Source organism: Rosa chinensis, chromosome 1 (genome assembly GCF_002994745.2).
Source record: "Rosa chinensis cultivar Old Blush chromosome 1, RchiOBHm-V2, whole genome shotgun sequence".
Classification (NCBI taxonomy): Eukaryota; Viridiplantae; Streptophyta; class Magnoliopsida; order Rosales; family Rosaceae; genus Rosa; species Rosa chinensis.
In genome coordinates, this window is record NC_037088.1 from 35627021 (window position 1) to 35647623 (window position 20603).

The window sequence follows — 20603 nt, forward strand, 5'->3', positions numbered from 1 at the left end:
TGTGTGTCGTGTCTGCTCTAGGGAGGCGGCGAATTCCTTGCACTGAAAAATGGTCACAACCTCCTAGTGGCAGTAACGTGTCTGCTTTGGGAGGCGCCGAGTTCCTTGTTTGGTCAAATGGTTGCTGCCGCATACAGTGGCAGGGTGAAAAAAATTATATTCTGATAGCAACATAGTGGGAAAACTGTGCTATTTGTAAGGATGCTTCTTCATAATAGAGTTATCTTTCACATATGCCACCACAATTGTAAAGTGAATGGAGTAGCCAATATTACACTCTTCGCTATTTGGTGCTTGTTAGAATATATTGTTTTAATTGAGACTCTTGTTATTATTTCAAGAAGTTTTCATAATGCTTATTGTAATATGGGGATTAGGCACTATGTTCCCCAATATATTTTCTACAGTTTCATTAATCAAGACTTAAGGGCAGTCGCACCAGCCCTTATTTAAAAAATATATATTAATAATAAAAAAACCAAATAGTCTACGTATTTTTTTTTTGAAATGTGAAACGCCGTCCAACCATCAATGATCAACGACGACCATCGCCGTTCCTATCCCACACCAACCAGTACCTGGAAACTCAGCCTTAAGATCTGAAACAATAGTTTAATCACCATCACCAGCCAACCCACCAACCTCCGATCTCATCCATCGAAGTTGGCCCGCCGACTGCCGACACCTACCAGACTCTGCATCAACCCGGAAAAATCACAAATTAATTTAGTGTAGCTTAATTTACTTTCAAAGCATTTAGAGTAATTGAATCACCACTAAAGCAAAATCATTTTTTCACTACCACGGAAATCTAAAATCCAGCACTTATCTTGGCTTCCTAAATGTTTTTATTGTACACTTTAACTCTAGTGAAAGGAATTTGTTAAATTTTATCTTTACTTACAATGGACTTTATTTAAAAAGTGAAGGAAAAAAAAAATAAGAAGGTAGTGTTTTAGGGAAACGATATTTGAGAGAATTGAATTGTGCTTTCATTGATAATAGGGGCTTCTATATATAGAGGATTACAAGCATAGAGATAGAGTTATACATGGAAACATAATCGTACATTGATTGGATATCTCCTAAGATTCTCTGAGAATATCTCTAATTAAAACCCTATTACCACTAGGTCAAGTAACCTAGAGTTTGAGCCAGACACAATTCGGATTTCCTTAAATACTCCCCCTTGTGTTGCCCAAACGCGGTGCTTCTCTCGTTGCCTATACCACTTATCTTGCCGAGTAACAAAAGCCCTGTGGGACAAAAATAATCTCAATCGAAGGGGAACAAGAGCACAACACACCCTTCGCGTTTCGAGACCATACGTGTAGACATCTCCCCCTGATGTCTGCATCTCCCCCTGATTACTACGGTCATGGGAGATAGGATAACTTCTGTAAACGATCTACCAAATGTTTCTCAAAAGTGGAATTTAAGCAATAACTTAGTGAGCAAGTCTGCTATACTATCCTCAGATCGAACCTAGTTCACTTTGATCTTGAGGAGAGTCTGTTGTTGCTGATTATACTTGGTGTTGTCGCTTTGATGTAGCCTTGCTTCATTTCTTCAAAACAAGCAGCATTGTCATGTAGGCTCATCTGTGGTAGACTTCAAACCACAATTGTTCGAACATGAGGAACTATGGATCCAATCCATATACATTCACGAACCACTTTGTGAAGAGCAATAATCTCTACATTGTTCAAAGATATAGCGACTAAGGTCTGTTCTGTAGACCTCCAAGATATCATGGTCTTTACCCATGATGAACACTTAACCAGTTTGGGAATGATATTTGTGTGAGTCAGAGAGATACCCAACATCAGCAAAACCTTCCAAAACGCTTATCATTTTGGGATGGGGATAATGGACGCAGGCCAGTGTTGGCGGCGTTTCTGGTTTGTGATGGGTCCGAATCTATAGTCTCTCTGTAGGGATAGAACAAGCCCATATCAGTCGTACATCTCAAGTATCGAATGATATCTTTTACACAAATCTAATGGCGTCGCATTGGCGCAAAGGTATACCTTAGCTAACAAGTTCACTACCATATGAGATGTTCGGTCTTGTGCATTGAGCTAAGTACAATAATGCGCCTATTGTACTCAAGTAAGGCACTTCTGCCTGTAGCACATCTTCGTCATCATCCTTTAAACGAAAAAGATCATTTTCAAGATCAAGATTTCAGACGATTATGAGGGTGCTTGAAGGCCTTGACCCTGTCAAAATGCCTAAGCATCTATCAACACGATGCTCAAGTTCCAAACCGAGACATAATCGTGTTCTCCCAAAATCCTTCATCTCAAACTCAGATTTCAAGTGTTCAACGGTTTCCCTTAACTTTTTAAGGGCTTCCAACGCAATAGAATCCGAAACTTGTTATGAAAACGTGCGGACATATCCCTTCCCAGTCAAGTAGTCACTTTAGTGAGCGTTTCAATCTCTTTGTAAAACACGCTCCATGGTCTAGAGCCACTTGACTTGGGTAAATGAAGTTCACCATGAACCTTCATGTATATTCGTATCTAGATCCCCATAGAGATACGTAGTGACCACATTCGTAAGCTGCATGATCAGTTATTCAGAAACTACCAAACTAACAAGGTAGTGGAGTGTACTGACATCCATTACGAGAGAATATGTCTCATAGTAGTCTATTCTAAGGCATTTTGTGAGAAGCCTTGCTCCATAAGGCAAGATTACCATATCTTTTTCTCATCACACTTTCTAACGAAGATCCATTAGTTAACAGGTTTTGTGTTAGGAGGTGTTGGCATCACTGACTCAAAAACCTTCCTCTTCGTTAGAGAATCCAAATTAACATGGATCATATATTTCCATTTAGGCCAAATTTCTCTACGTTGGCATTCATTCATCAACGGAGCGTGGTTCGATATCATCAGACTCAACAAACTCATGCGCATGCGCAACTACATCATCATTATGATGGAGTTTCTATCCCACGTCTCATGTACACTAGTGTAATTTTCATAGAGCTCTATATTCTCTGGGATAGGTTCTGACGTTAAGGCGTCCCCCAACAATAACCGGAAGATTCTCATGAGACAAATTTTAAGTCTTAATGATCAAAGGATTGGAATGTGCCAAAGTATCCTTCGAACCCACGGGCCTCCCACACATCCTAGCTGGGGTCATGACCTGTAACGCCAGAGTGCCACTCTCTTTGGCATTGGCGCCATGCCTACCTACATGTAGGGTGGCGCTACGTCCTCTCGTAGGGACATCCTTCCTTGCAGGCTTGTTTGAAGCATATTTGTGTGATCTCGTCACTTTAACGGGGATCGAGATGAGACATAGTGGGGATAGACTACGACAATTCCTATCATTCCTGCTGAACATTCGTGTTCTTATCTCCACCTAAAGATGGGAAGATGTCTCATCAAAGTGACATCCGCAAATCTAGTGGTAAGGAGATCGCCTAGCAAGTGCATTAAGTGGCGGACGATTGTTGGAATCTCAAATCCAACGTAGTTGCCCATTTGTCTGTAAGGACCCATCATAGAGCATTGTGGCGGCGCAATTGGCACATAAATGGCTGACTCAAATGTGCATAAGTACAAAATACTTGTACCCAGTCACTAGCTGTAACACAAAGGTAGATTGAGTGGCGGTGGGTTGTAGACTAATTAGCATAGCTGCATGCAATATTGCATCACCCCAAGCGGATATAAGGAGATTGGTGCATATTACCAATGTCCGACTACCATTGTAGTCATTTTTGAGAGACCATTTGGGTGTGTTCATGAAAATATGATGTCCAACATTAGTCCCATTGCAATATTCATCGAAAGTCTTCGATGTAAACTCTTTAGCATCGTCAAGTCCAATTGACGGAATAGGATGATCCGGGGAGTGAGTCTATTGTCATATGATATTTGCTAGGAGTGTATCATAAGCAGCATTACAAGTGGACAATGGCACAACACATGACCAGCGTGTTTGCGTGTCAACCAATATCATGAGATATTTAAACGTCCGCAAGTTGATTGAACTAGTCTACAAAATCCTCATGGATTCTATATAAGAACATCATGAGTATTTTCATATCATTTGCATAGGACGGTCTCAGTCCTAATTTTCCTAAGGAACGAGCTTTGTAAAACGAGCGAGAGGCTTTAGAAGCAACCAATGAGAATTTTTGTTGGGCCTGAGCATCTGAAACGCTATTTAAAGCAAGTTGGTGATTGCAACATCACCTAGGGCACTATCATCAAGATGGACGCCATCCATGGAATCATAGATAGGGACTGCGCCATCCCTAAGCTGGTGGTGGACAGAGGCGGTGCCCTAGGCAGCAGCGTCGGTCACACTTAGTCCAGAAATCAACTTTTGATTCATGCTTCATTTCGCTCGAAAGAAATGATGTTCGTGTGAAGTCTTTAGTAAACGGATCATCATATCATGACTAGGATGACCGATCCTATCGTGACAAAGCCAATATGTGTCTAATCCAAGAGATCTTCTCTCATGAGTCATGACTTTATTGGATTTAATAGCTCGAATAGTGACATAGAGTCCACTAGAAAAACAAGAGATCTATCCTGTCGTGACAAAGCCAATATGTGTCTAATCCAAGAGATCTTCTCTCATGACTTTATTGGATTTAATAGCTCGAATAGTGACATAGAGTCCACTAGAAAAACACATAAACTGCTCTAAGATGCGCCTTTATTCGCAATCATTAGAGGTATTGCAAAGGAACTCATTTTCGTTCTCTACATGCGATTTCGCATGAAATCCGTTGGCTACTCATATGTACGATTTGCCCTAGGAGTGTAGAGAGTTTTTGCGACAGTAATCAAGGTGCCTTTTTGCAAGGGGAACTTGGGCTATTCCATGTCCTTGAATTAATACTAAAGGCCCAGCGATCGTAGTCACAAAGTCATATGCTCAGAATAAAGTCATAATGAAAAGAACTCGAAATTTTATTCATAAGGCAACGAAGTTACATCATTGTCTCTTTGACCAAAGAAAATCTAATCCAAAATGCTAGCTAATGCAAAACAATGGTAGTCGTCTAACTTCTTTCGGTAATGCCAAAATAAATGTGACCAAGTGAGTAGAGAGATGTCGGTGGAGTAAGGCTCGCTTAAGTACCACTAATTTCATAACCTTCCTAGACATCACACTTACTTTGGGTGAGCCTACTTTGAAGAGAGACTAAACCATTTGCATCTACTACAAAAATATATGGCAATTGCTCATTACATCTCTTGGAAAAATAAAGACTTAAATAGAATTGGCAATCTATTGATCCCAGCCAGATTTGTAGTCTTTAACCCTTCACTCTAGATCATCTTCTTGATCTTCTTGTTCCACATAGTGAGCTTCTCTTGCTTCACAATATGCTTTGTAGGTGGTGACAATTTCTTCACGAGCTCTACAAATGTGTACCCAATGACCAGATACTCCACATCGAGAACATACATCTCTTTTCTTAGACTCCATTGATTGAGGCACTTTGAAAGCGTCATTTAGATGGCCAGAGGCGTTGCCTCCCTCTCTTTTTCCACGTTGACCTCTTTGGTTCCGTGTTCTCCTATTTTGGTGGTTACCTTCCCAAGTAGAGCGATTATATAGACCAGAACGTCCAGAAGTATCCCTAAGATTAGGGTTTCACTCTTGGCGCCCTCTCTTAGGGGTGCGACTATAATTGGATTCTGGAATAATCTCTGTTTCCACAGATCTCGAATTATATTTCTTCACAAGGATGTTGTCATGCTTTTCAGCGACATTCATAGCTCCAATAAGCTCATGAAACCTTGTGATCCGTCCTGCAATAACATCAATTCGATAGTTCTTAGCAACCAGCAATGCAGAGATGGGGAAGGTAGAGAGAGTCTTCTCAATCAACATCGCATTTGTGATATCTTTACCACAGAATTTCATTAAGGATTTAATGCGAAGTGCTTCCGAGTTGTAGTCAAGAACTGACTTGAAATCACAAAAACGTAGGCTATGCCATCTCACTTCTAGGTCAGGAAGCAGGGAGTCACGAACGTTGCCAAATCTTTCTTCGAGTGAGACCCACAGCCTTCTGGGGTCTTCTTCATTCATACACTTGTACTGGAGCAAATCATCCATATGACGAGTCATTAGGATGATGGATTTTGCCTTATTTGCCTCTAAGGCTGCTCTATTTGCTTCCAAAGCTTGAGCTTGCTCAACAGTTAGCACGTCTTGGCTAGGCTCGAGAATTGTATCCCAGATTCCATCAACCTTGAGATGTTGGTGAACATCACGAACCCACCTGTGATATCCAGAGCCAGTTGTTCCCAATGGAGCAAAGTCCAATTTGTTCAGGTTACTCATCCTGAAAGAGAACAAGAAATTAGGGTTAGTTTCGGAGCGTGACAGGCTACCATGAAAACATATAAAATTTCTTAGCGTAATCGCTTCTAAGACATTAGGAATTGCTTCCACAATTCCAAGATGTATTGGATTAGATCGAAACAATGATGTAAGTGCTCGATCATAAATTCTCTACAAACTCTAAGTTTGAAGATCTCAACAAGCTCTAAGCTTGGAGTAAGCACGAACCCCTACAGTTCGGCTTAATTAGGTCTCCCCCATGATGAAGAAAGGAGGGTAGAAGAAGGGAGTTTGCAAGTCCCCGAGAAAAAGAAGAGAAATTGAATTAAAAAAAACTCTAAAAAAAAACCGAAACTTTTAGGAAAAAAAAAACCTCGAAATAGGTCGCAAGGAAATTTTGCCAGAAAAAATCGCCGGAAAAGTGGTCGGAAAAGTAGCAGAAAAATGCCTGGAAAATGGCTGGAAAAGTCGCCTACGGTGGCCTGAAAAAATTCACCTGCAGTGACCTGTCGCAGGTGATGACGTGGTGCTAACTGGCTACAGACGTGGCATGCTGACTGGCTGCTAATGTGGCAAGCTAACCTGGGGTGAAGCTGGGCCTGGCTGGAAATGGGCCAGGGACGTTAGTGGGCCGCGTCAGCCTTCTTCTTCTCTAGGTCGAGCCTTCATTCTTCCTCTGGGCCTTTTTTTTTTTGGCTGGGCCTGGTTGCAATCTTGGGTCTTGCACCCAGCTTTTTTCCTTTTCTTCTTCGCGTCTTCCTCCTGCTGGTTCTCCGGCAGAGCTGTTGCCTCGTTGCCGGTCGTGTGCAAGCAGGCTGGCGCGTGGAAGGGATTGGGCAGAGGTGACGTCGGCTCCAGGTTGGGCTGGGCTATGACTGAGCTGGCTGGAAGCCGTTTTGGACCGTAAACTGGGCATGCCGGTCCAAGACAGTGGGGCAGCAATTTGACTGGCTGGTCTGGTGCGTTTATGGCTAGTTTTTTAGGTTCTGTTCCCGGTTCCTAGAGTCTGGGATAAGGGATGTGATGGTAGCCAACTGTGGCGACGAATAGGGGTATGGAAAACCGCGAACCGGGCAAGGGTGTTTTGCTTGTTTTTGAGGGCCCGTTCGGTATTTTTCGGGCCGGTTCTTAGGGTGGCGCCGCCGGTTCTGGATTCTTGGAGTTAAGAGCTTCAAGGTGGGTGGTGGATATTTCTGGGATTTGAAGGATACGAATTTAGGGTTTCAGGGTTAGGGCTTCATGCTGATAACTTGTTTTAGGGAAATGATATTTGAGAGAATCGAGTTGTGCTTTCATTGAAAATAGGGGCCTCTATATATAGAGAATTACAAGCATAGAGATCAAACATAATCGTACATTGATTGGATATCTCCTAAGATTCTCCGAGAATATCTCTAATTAAAACCATATTACCACTAGGTCAAGTAACCTAGAGTTTGGGCTAGACACAATTTGGATTTCCTTAAACAGGTAGAAGGTTTGGATTGTCAAGAATGAAGATCACCGGGATGTACTGAACATGTTTGGTTTTTAGTTTTTCTTTTTTACCGTAATTAACTAATTACCTGCCAAATAAAGAAGTTATGAGCAGGAAAAAGTGTAGGACAATCTCGAATTAAAAAAAAAAAAAAAAAAACAAGGTGTAGGACAATCTAATTAAATATAGTTGCGAGTGTCCCCAAAGATAATTAGTGGCATGGGTTGTCCTACCACTTACAAAATCTTTTTGTTTTCCTTCTTTGTATATCTTTTCGTTTTCCTTCTTTGGTTCTCGTCTGTCCTGAAGGCTGAAGCTGGACAAGAAGAATTCAGGTCCAACGTCAGCGGTCCTAGATTGCACTATTGGAACCCCAAGTGGCCTCATTATATAGGGGTCGTCAACGGGCCGGGCCTTGCTATATTTTTAAATAATTGCGGGCCGGGCCGGGCCAGACTTTATTAAAAATCAAAGGATCCAAGCCCGTCCATATAAAGGGGGCCTTGTGGGCTTTTTCGGGCCGGACCGGGCTTAGCCTTGAAGGCTTTTTTGGGCCGGGCCTTGCGGGCTTTATTTATAAATAAATATTTAAAGACACAAGTTTTTTTTTTTTTAATCAAGCTTTGGAAATTCAATGGATAATGATCAAATACAACCAAAGATAACAATCTATATAACTATATTGTACCAAAAAAAATCTATATTTATATATAGATACTAATTTGTTGATAAATAAATTTTTAAAGACACTAATTTTTTATAAATCTATATTTAGACATCATACACTCCAAAGAGCTACATATAGAAATTCAAAGAAAATGGAAAAACCGACCGTTGGATGAGTTTATTACAATAAATTATGAGTGTGGTAAAAAATTTAGCCAATTTCACCATATTTTCGAATCCGATCGGATTGGTCAACCGTAGTCACTTATATGTTTTATTGGTTGACCGATGCCGTGACAACTGCGAAACGTGCTTATTTTTTAACATCACGTTTGTATATATTCCATCAATGGATGTGCGTGGATATAAGATAAAAAAAAATTAATTTTAATTACAAACACATTGGTCTATACCAATTTTATTCCTATAGTTGTATGACTTATACATTGCATTTAAATTGTTTAGGTTCATTCTAAAGAAACCATGAAGTAGAAAATGAATTCGGAGAAACCAACCGCTCGATGGAGAGATTGTAATGTTTTATGGTGGTTGTAGAAAATTCAGCCAATTTGGTTCTCGTTTCGAATTCGATCAACTAGGTCAAACGTAGTTACTCTTATAAACCTATATTTATATATCATACACTCCAAAGAGCAACCCCTATCAATTCAAAGAAAATGGAAAAACCGACCGTTGGATGAGTTTATTACAATAAATTATGAGTGTGGTAAAAAATTTAGCCAATTTCACCATATTTTCGAATCCGATCGGATTGGTCAACCGTAGTCACTTATATGTTTTATTGGTTGACCGATGCCGTGACAACCGCGAAACGTGCTTATTTTTTCACATCACGTTTGTATATATTCCATCAATGAATGTGCGTGGACATAAGATAAAAAAAATTAATTTTAATTACAAACACATTGGTCTATACCAATTTTATTCCTAAAGTTGTATGACTTATACATTGCATTTAAATTGTTTAGGTTCATTCTAAAGCAACCATGAAGTAGAAAATGAATTCGGAGAAACCAACCGCTCGATGGAGAGATTGTAATGTTTTATGGTGATTGTAGAAAATCCAGCCAATTTGGTTATCGTTTCGAATTCGATCAACTAGATCAAACGTAGTTACTCATATAAATCTATATTTATATATCATACACTCCAAAGAGTAACCCCTATCAATTCAAAGAAAATGGAAAAACCGACCGTTGGATGAGTTTATTACAATAAATTATGAGTGTGGTAAAAAATTTAGCCAATTTCACCATATTTTCGAATCCGATCGGATTGGTCAACCGTAGTCACTTATATGTTTTATTGGTTGACCGATGCCGTGACAACTGCGAAACGTGCTTATTTTTTCACATCACGTTTGTATATATTCCATCAATGGATGTGCATGGATATAAGATATAAAAAATTAATTTTAATTACAAACACATTGGTCTATACCAATTTTATTCCTATAGTTGTATGACTTATACATTGCATTTAAATTGTTTAGGTTCATTCTAAAGAAACCATGAAGTAGAAAATGAATTCGGAGAAACCAACCGCTCGATGGAGAGATTGTAATGTTTTATGGTGGTTGTAGAAAATTCAGCCAATTTGGTTCTCGTTTCGAATTCGATCAACTAGGTCAAACGTAGTTACTCTTATAAACCTATATTTATATATCATACACTCCAAAGAGCAACCCCTATCAATTCAAAGAAAATGGAAAAACCGACCGTTGGATGAGTTTATTACAATAAATTATGAGTGTGGTAAAAAATTTAGCCAATTTCACCATATTTTCGAATCCGATCGGATTGGTCAACCGTAGTCACTTATATGTTTTATTGGTTGACCGATGCCGTGACAACCGCGAAACGTGCTTATTTTTTCACATCACGTTTGTATATATTCCATCAATGAATGTGCGTGGACATAAGATAAAAAAAATTAATTTTAATTACAAACACATTGGTCTATACCAATTTTATTCCTAAAGTTGTATGACTTATACATTGCATTTAAATTGTTTAGGTTCATTCTAAAGCAACCATGAAGTAGAAAATGAATTCGGAGAAACCAACCGCTCGATGGAGAGATTGTAATGTTTTATGGTGATTGTAGAAAATCCAGCCAATTTGGTTATCGTTTCGAATTCGATCAACTAGATCAAACGTAGTTACTCATATAAATCTATATTTATATATCATACACTCCAAAGAGTAACCCATATCAATTCAAAGAAAATGGAAAAACCGACCGTTGGATGAGTTTATTACAATAAATTATGAGTGTGGTAAAAATTTAGCCAATTTCACCATATTTTCGAATCCGATCGGATTGGTCAACCGTAGTCACTTATATGTTTTATTGGTTGACCGATGCCGTGACAACTGCGAAACGTGCTTATTTTTTCACATCACGTTTGTATATATTCCATCAATGGATGTGCGTGGATATAAGATATAAAAAAATTAATTTTAATTACAAACACATTGGTCTATACCAATTTTATTCCTATAGTTGTATGACTTATACATTGCATTTAAATTGTTTAGGTTCATTCTAAAGAAACCATGAAGTAGAAAATGAATTCGGAGAAACCAACCGCTCGATGGAGAGATTGTAATGTTTTATGGTGGTTGTAGAAAATTCAGCCAATTTGGTTCTCGTTTCGAATTCGATCAACTAAGTCAAACGTAGTTACTCTTATAAACCTATATTTATATATCATACACTCCAAAGAGCAACCCCTATCAATTCAAAGAAAATGGAAAAACCGACCGTTGGATGAGTTTATTACAATAAATTATGAGTGTGGTAAAAAATTTAGCCAATTTCACCATATTTTCGAATCCGATCGGATTGGTCAACCTGAGTCACTTATATGTTTTATTGGTTGACCGATGCCGTGACAACCGCGAAACGTGCTTATTTTTTCACATCACGTTTGTATATATTCCATCAATGAATGTGCGTGGACATAAGATAAAAAAAAATTAATTTTAATTACAAACACATTGGTCTATACCAATTTTATTCCTAAAGTTGTATGACTTATACATTGCATTTAAATTGTTTAGGTTCATTCTAAAGCAACCATGAAGTAGAAAATGAATTCGGAGAAACCAACCGCTCGATGGAGAGATTGTAATGTTTTATGGTGATTGTAGAAAATCCAGCCAATTTGGTTATCGTTTCGAATTCGATCAACTAGATCAAACGTAGTTACTCATATAAAATTTATATATCATACACTCCAAAGAGTAACCCATATCAATTCAAAGAAAATGGAAAAACCGACCGTTGGATGAGTTTATTACAATAAATTATGAGTGTGGTAAAAAATTTAGCCAATTTCACCATATTTTCGAATCCGATCGGATTGGTCAACCGTAGTCACTTATATGTTTTATTGGTTGACCGATGCCGTGACAACTGCGAAACGTGCTTATTTTTTCACATCACGTTTGTATATATTCCATCAATGGATGTGCGTGGATATAAGATATAAAAAAATTAATTTTAATTACAAACACATTGGTCTATACCAATTTTATTCCTATAGTTGTATGACTTATACATTGCATTTAAATTGTTTAGGTTCATTCTAAAGAAACCATGAAGTAGAAAATGAATTCGGAGAAACCAACCGCTCGATGGAGAGATTGTAATGTTTTATGGTGGTTGTAGAAAATTCAGCCAATTTGGTTCTCGTTTCGAATTCGATCAACTAGGTCAAACGTAGTTACTCTTATAAACCTATATTTATATATCATACACTCCAAAGAGCAACCCCTATCAATTCAAAGAAAATGGAAAAACCGACCGTTGGATGAGTTTATTACAATAAATTATGAGTGTGGTAAAAAATTTAGCCAATTTCACCATATTTTCGAATCCGATCGGATTGGTCAACCTGAGTCACTTATATGTTTTATTGGTTGACCGATGCCGTGACAACCGCGAAACGTGCTTATTTTTTCACATCACGTTTGTATATATTCCATCAATGAATGTGCGTGGACATAAGATAAAAAAAAATTAATTTTAATTACAAACACATTGGTCTATACCAATTTTATTCCTAAAGTTGTATGACTTATACATTGCCTTTAAATTGTTTAGGTTCATTCTAAAGCAACCATGAAGTAGAAAATGAATTCGGAGAAACCAACCGCTCGATGGAGAGATTGTAATGTTTTATGGTGATTGTAGAAAATCCAGCCAATTTGGTTATCGTTTCGAATTCGATCAACTAGATCAAACGTAGTTACTCATATAAATCTATATTTATATATCATACACTCCAAAGAGTAACCCATATCAATTCAAAGAAAATGGAAAAACCGACCGTTGGATGAGTTTATTACAATAAATTATGTGTGTGGTAAAAAATTTAGCCAATTTCACCATATTTTCGAATCCGATCGGATTGGTCAACCGTAGTCACTTATATGTTTTATTGGTTGACCGATGCCGTGACAACTGCGAAACGTGCTTATTTTTTCACATCACGTTTGTATATATTCCATCAATGGATGTGCGTGGATATAAGATATAAAAAAATTAATTTTAATTACAAACACATTGGTCTATACCAATTTTATTCCTATAGTTGTATGACTTATACATTGCATTTAAATTGTTTAGGTTCATTCTAAAGAAACCATGAAGTAGAAAATGAATTCGGAGAAACCAACCGCTCGATGGAGAGATTGTAATGTTTTATGGTGGTTGTAGAAAATTCAGCCAATTTGGTTCTCGTTTCGAATTCGATCAACTAGGTCAAACGTAGTTACTCTTATAAACCTATATTTATATATCATACACTCCAAAGAGCAACCCCTATCAATTCAAAGAAAATGGAAAAACCGACCGTTGGATGAGTTTATTACAATAAATTATGAGTGTGGTAAAAAATTTAGCCAATTTCACCATATTTTCGAATCCGATCGGATTGGTCAACCTGAGTCACTTATATGTTTTATTGGTTGACCGATGCCGTGACAACCGCGAAACGTGCTTATTTTTTCACATCACGTTTGTATATATTCCATCAATGAATGTGCGTGGACATAAGATAAAAAAAATTAATTTTAATTACAAACACATTGGTCTATACCAATTTTATTCCTAAAGTTGTATGACTTATACATTGCATTTAAATTGTTTAGGTTCATTCTAAAGCAACCATGAAGTAGAAAATGAATTCGGAGAAACCAACCGCTCGATGGAGAGATTGTAATGTTTTATGGTGATTGTAGAAAATCCAGCCAATTTCGTTATCGTTTCGAATTCAATCAACTAGATCAAACGTAGTTACTCATATAAATCTATATTTATATATCATACACTCCAAAGAGTAACCCATATCAATTCAAAGAAAATGGAAAAACCGACCGTTGGATGAGTTTATTACAATAAATTATGAGTGTGGTAAAAAATTTAGCCAATTTCACCATATTTTCGAATCCGATCGGATTGGTCAACCGTAGTCACTTATATGTTTTATTGGTTGACCGATGCCGTGACAACTGCGAAACGTGCTTATTTTTTCACATCACGTTTGTATATATTCCATCAATGGATGTGCGTGGATATAAGATATAAAAAAATTAATTTTAATTACAAACACATTGGTCTATACCAATTTTATTCCTATAGTTGTATGACTTATACATTGCATTTAAATTGTTTAGGTTCATTCTAAAGAAACCATGAAGTAGAAAATGAATTCGGAGAAACCAACCGCTCGATGGAGAGATTGTAATGTTTTATGGTGGTTGTAGAAAATTCAGCCAATTTGGTTCTCGTTTCGAATTCGATCAACTAGGTCAAACGTAGTTACTCTTATAAACCTATATTTATATATCATACACTCCAAAGAGCAACCCCTATCAATTCAAAGAAAATGGAAAAACCGACCGTTGGATGAGTTTATTACAATAAATTATGAGTGTGGTAAAAAATTTAGCCAATTTCACCATATTTTCGAATCCGATCGGATTGGTCAACCGTAGTCACTTATATGTTTTATTGGTTGACCGATGCCGTGACAACCGCGAAACGTGCTTATTTTTTCACATCACGTTTGTATATATTCCATCAATGAATGTGCGTGGACATAAGATAAAAAAAATTAATTTTAATTACAAACACATTGGTCTATACCAATTTTATTCCTAAAGTTGTATGACTTATACATTGCATTTAAATTGTTTAGGTTCATTCTAAAGCAACCATGAAGTAGAAAATGAATTCGGAGAAACCAACCGCTCGATGGAGAGATTGTAATGTTTTATGGTGATTGTAGAAAATCCAGCCAATTTGGTTATCGTTTCGAATTCGATCAACTAGATCAAACGTAGTTACTCATATAAATCTATATTTATATATCATACACTCCAAAGAGTAACCCATATCAATTCAAAGAAAATGGAAAAACCGACCGTTGGATGAGTTTATTACAATAAATTATGAGTGTGGTAAAAAATTTAGCCAATTTCACCATATTTTCGAATCCGATCGGATTGGTCAACCGTAGTCACTTATATGTTTTATTGGTTGACCGATGCCGTGACAACTGCGAAACGTGCTTATTTTTTCACATCACGTTTGTATATATTCCATCAATGGATGTGCGTGGATATAAGATAAAAAAAAATTAATTTTAATTACAAACACATTGGTCTATACCAATTTTATTCCTATAGTTGTATGACTTATACATTGCATTTAAATTGTTTAGATAGGTTCATTCTAAAGAAACCATGAAGTAGAAAATGAATTCGGAGAAACCAACCGCTCGATGGAGAGATTGTAATGTTTTATGGTGGTTGTAGAAAATTCAGCCAATTTGGTTCTCGTTTCGAATTCGATCAACTAGGTCAAACGTAGTTACTCTTATAAACCTATATTTATATATCATACACTCCAAAGAGCAACCCCTATCAATTCAAAGAAAATGGAAAAACCAACCGTTGGATGAGTTTATTACAATAAATTATGAGTGTGGTAAAAAAATTAGCCAATTTCACCATATTTTCGAATCCGATCGGATTGGTCAACCGATATGTAGAATATATATATATATATATACACACACATATTTTATATAGAAATATAATAGTATAAGAATTTCCACACACACACACACACACACACACACACACACATATATATATTTATATATATATATATCTCTCTCTCTCTCTCTATATATATATATATATCTCTCTCTCTATACACACACATATATATATTAATATATATATGTGTGTGTGTGTTTATACACACACACACACACACACACACACACACACACATATATGATATATTGATATATATATATATATATATATCTATATGACTATATATATATATATCTATATAAACACACACACAAATATATATCTATATGTGTCTATATATATATATATTTATAAACACACACACACACATATAGATATATCTATATATATAACACACACACACATACATATATATATATATATATATTAATATATATATATATATATATAAACACACACACACACACACACACACATATATATATATAAAATATTTTGCGGGCTTTTACGGGCCGGGCCTAGCGGGCCGGGCCGGGTTTTTACGGGCTTTTTTGCGGGCCTCCATCGGCCCACCAAGGCCTGCTTTTGCGGGTTTTTTGACTGGCCAGGCCGAGCCAAAAGCCCTGCGGGCCGGCGGGCCTCCATCGGCCCACTTGATCCGCGGGCTTTTTGATGAGGCCTATCATTATAATACTTGCATGATTTCCATGTTTGGTAACTGAAGCCTGCTCAAGATCAGATTTACATGGTTATGATTTCCCTTTATTGTAGGAATCTGTATCCAGACCAAGCATATATATCGGTGATTGTCTCCATTACCCAGCGCATGCTTTGCAAAGATTCAACAGGCAGTTAGGGACAGCACATACCCACTTTGCAAGAGTTTTCTTGGCAACTATAAGAGCAAGTCCATCGGTTCCTCTTTAACCGGGCAAAGCATGGATTTGCTGAGGTGGTGACCGGGTAAGAAAAAAAACTCTCTTCCACCAACAGAAGCTTGACCGAGCAAAGGATAAACTTTCTTGACTTCAGTCAAGAAAAAAGGAAAGAGGATGACATTTTCCTTGCCCAGCCAAGGCCTGTGCCAGCTCGGCCCACACCTAAACATGGGTGACGTCTACGGAGAGAGAAGAGGTGAGGCAACCTCAGGGGCAGCAGCAAGGAGAAACTGAAGCAGCAACAGCAAGCAGACCCGCCTGGGGTTGCTTCGATCTCTACCTAGGGGCAGCGTCTGGGCGGGCCGGACGAGGTGAGGAGACCTCGGGGAGGGGGGGGGGCGGGGTCCTTGGCCGGAGGACGGAGAAAAATCTTGGTCGGGTCGGACGAAACCCGCCAGATCTGGTGCAGCTGCGAGAGAGAGAACCGGAGGGGGGGGGGAAATGAAAAAAAGAAAAAATTTCGTCCTTTGAAACAAAATAGAATTTTTTTTTCCTTCCTATTTATAGAAAATTTTCATATTTCAAAAATTCATACGAACTCCGAATATTGAGTTCCATATATGCACGAGATCGTATCGACGAACTCTACAACTTTTATGAAGGAAGTTTTCCCAAATTTCTAACGTATAAAAAGTCAATTTTCACGACCCCCTAAATAACGTAAAAGTGGATGAACAGTTTTGACCGGTCAAGAAAAAAAGGGGTGTAAACCCATGTCCAGTGGCAGTGAACAGTATCTTGACTGGTCGAATTCTTGACTTCTCGACCTTGACATTTCTTGACTACGGGTGAACTTGCTCTAACAAACCAATCCCACCTTACGTATCATTTCCAAATAAGAGACCACAGATGAAAAAGAATCCAAACAAAGAAAAGTTAGAATAATCCTCTTGCAAAGTTGTGAGTAATGGGGACAATATACATCGGTGATATTTGCTTGCTCTGCGACTCTGTATTCAGATTCATAGCAGAAAAATGAAATCTGATCTCGAGCGAGCTGTAGTTGGAGTCCGGAAGCAGTGGCGGACTAAGGATTTTATTTATGAGGGGGCGTGAACAAATTTTTTTTTTTTTTTAGAAAATTACTTATAAGTATTATTTTGAAACTTTAATTAGCCATAAGGCCACTTAGTTTTTTTTGTACACATAAGGCCACTTACATTTTTAAATTATTTTGTCTTTGACTATTTTGCCCCCTTTCACCCAACAAAACCAATTGCATCAGGTTTACATTGCAGATCTCTCTCTCTCTCTCTCTCTCTCTCTCTCTCGCACCAGAAAACCCTTCCTCCGACACCAACTCGCTCGGCTCCGGCAACACATGTCCGACGCGAAAACACTGTCATTGATTCCAGAGTAGTTCGGACTCAGATCTACAAATCCAAAAGGTGAGGCCACGACAGCCAAGGGAACCGGTGAGACTCTGCGACGCCGAGCTAGGGATCCGATGAGATCAAATCGATCTGGATCGGCAAGTTGCTTAAGTGGATAGACAAGAACTACATCCTCAACTGCTTCGGTACCACTGGAAAGGTAATTACATATATAGATAATTGTGTATTTAGTTTGATTTTGCAGCTTTGAATTGTTTGGGGTTTACTTTGTATCATCGGAGTTTTAATAGTGATTAATCTTGCCATTGAATCAAATATTGGAGATCTAGCTGCTCTTGAGTTTATAGTCGGTGCCTTAGTGTCCAAAGGCAACATATCTAGTGCTGCGGTATGTTCCTTTCAATTCTCACAGTGATTACTTTTAATTTGTGAAATTTAATTGACTTTGCATGTAAAAGTTACAAATATTCTTGATGATTTTCAGCTTTCGAAAGTGACAACTATAGACATAAATAATCACTTTGGGTGTAGCTGGCTGGTTTCTGCTTTTTGTTTTCTCTCTGTTGTGGACCATTATTGTTTCATTGACTGTAATCTAGATAACTTGTTCTATCAAAATTAAGTTTTAAGTTGACGCTTACTGTAGGAACATCTCTTCACACACCAAATTTGTAACAATGAAAGCTTGCAGAGCTAAATCATTTTTCAGTTTAATCGATTAGAAGCCATATCTTACTAGTTTTGTTGGCTTAAAATAAGATGTCAAGCAAAATCTTATGGAAAATACTTCAGTACATTAATATACCAATACATCAAGTAGACTAGGTTCAATACATATGTAGACTAGCTCAGTAGAAGGGTAGACTAACTCCATACATGTCTACCCATGTACTGAGCTAGTCTACCTATGTATTGAACCTATTCTACTTGATGTATTGGTACATTAATGTACTGTAGACGATCCCAAATCTTATATCCAATTCTACGTACTTCAAATACGATGGAAATTATATGATTGCTTATTGAGTTTCATTTGTATATTGATTTTGAGATACTGATACTCTTTGAAAATGTTACTTGATCAGTTTTAAAAGGCTACAATTACGGTTTTGAAAGGCTAGTATTACTGTCAAACAAACTTATTGTTAGTTTTTTCAAGTTAACTGATATAGTGTTAAAAAAAAAAAAGCTACTAATACTGGTTAAAAATGCTACTAGCATACTTTTGAAAAACTACTATCGATGATAAACAATCCTACTGTGCATTTTTGTTAGTTACTCTGTATTTTCATTCATGTCAAAACTAGAAGCTAATAATCTAGTTGATCAAGTTTTAGATTCATGTGTTTTCATTCACGCCTGTTTACTAATCTAGTTGATCGAGTTGTGCAATCAGTATCTATATCATTAGCTTTTTATTGATGGTCCAGTAGCTTTGAACATGGATTATAGTAGTTTTCTATACCTATGGCAGTAACTTTTTATTACTAGTCCAATAGTTTTGTAAATGTTTTATAATAGCTTTCTGTACCTATATTAGTAGCTTTTTATTATTGGTCTAGTAGCTTTGTACGTGTGTTATAGTCGCTTTCTATACCTATGTCAGTAGTATTTTAGATTGCTTATTTTTTATTATCAAGTTGATAAAGGGTGTCACGTTTGCGGCATAGCGGTACATTGCTGTTTTTAGTTTTCATTTTAAATACTAATATTTTGTTGTATCTTTGTTCTTGCAGAATTTTTGCCATTTTCATTTGTAGTAGTAGATTTCGAAAATCATGTGAATTTGGATATTAAGCCACTATTGACCAAGAGATCATTCAGCTAACCAAGAAATGTTGAAATGAAGTCTTGTGCTGAAGGTGGCAAAATTATGCCTATGGGTTTAGAGTGTCAGTATTGAAAAAGGACATTAGCATTACAACATTGGCAGTAGTTTTATTTAACTATTGTAATAAATCTTCATGATTATGGTAGTGACTTTTTACAATTATGAAAGTAGCTTTTTACATAATTATATCATTATTGAACCCTGCATACTTTTTGTATCATCTAATATGTTTTATTTTCTCGATTGCAGTAGCATTTTTACTTTGGTTTTATTCTTTACATTTCCATAGCTTTCTTAGTCTTTGATAATAGTTTTCTCAGTCTCTGGGAGTAGCTTTTGTGCTGCGTGGTAGTAGCTTTTATTCAGCTTGGTTATAGCTTTTGGTGTTGATGAGAGTAACTTTTGGTGATGGTGAGAGTAGCTTTTGTTACTGGAGAGAGTAGCTTTCTGGTGTTAGTGACAGCAGCGTTTCTTGCTGGTAGCTATCGGTGTTGGTGACAGTAGTTTTTGTTGATGAGGATAGTAGCTTTTGGTGTTGGTGAGCATAGGTTTTGTTGGTAAAACTAGCTTTTATTGTTGGTGACAGTAGCTTTTGTAACCTCACCGGAGGTTACTGGAAATCTCACTAGAGTACCTTTTGTTGCTAGCGACAGTAGTCTTTGGTGTTAGTGACAGTAGCTTTTGTGACCTCGCCGGAGGTTGCCGGAAATCACCAGAGTAGCTTTTGTTGCTAGCTACAATAGCTTTTGGTGTTAGAGAGTTCGTCGGAAGTTGGCCGGAGTTGACCGGATGTCTAGGCGGAGAGGAGAGAGAGAATGATTGTTGACTTTTTACTCTAGTGGTATTTCTGTAAATATGTTGGTTTTTATATCTAAAATATAACACCCTTTTTAATCTAGTGGCCTTATGAGGGAAAAAAAACTA

The 20603-nt window shown here is 37.4% G+C and overlaps 1 long non-coding RNA gene across 1 annotated transcript; it reads left to right on the top strand.

The window, feature by feature from the left end:
* The first annotated feature begins 17742 nt into the window (after nt 1-17742).
* Nucleotides 17743-19933, top strand: LOC112180213. Its single transcript, XR_002928157.2, has 3 exons — nt 17743-18047; nt 18178-18236; nt 19585-19933. It is a non-coding gene; the product is annotated as an uncharacterized LOC112180213 (long non-coding RNA).
* Nucleotides 19934-20603: the final 670 nt, after the last annotated feature.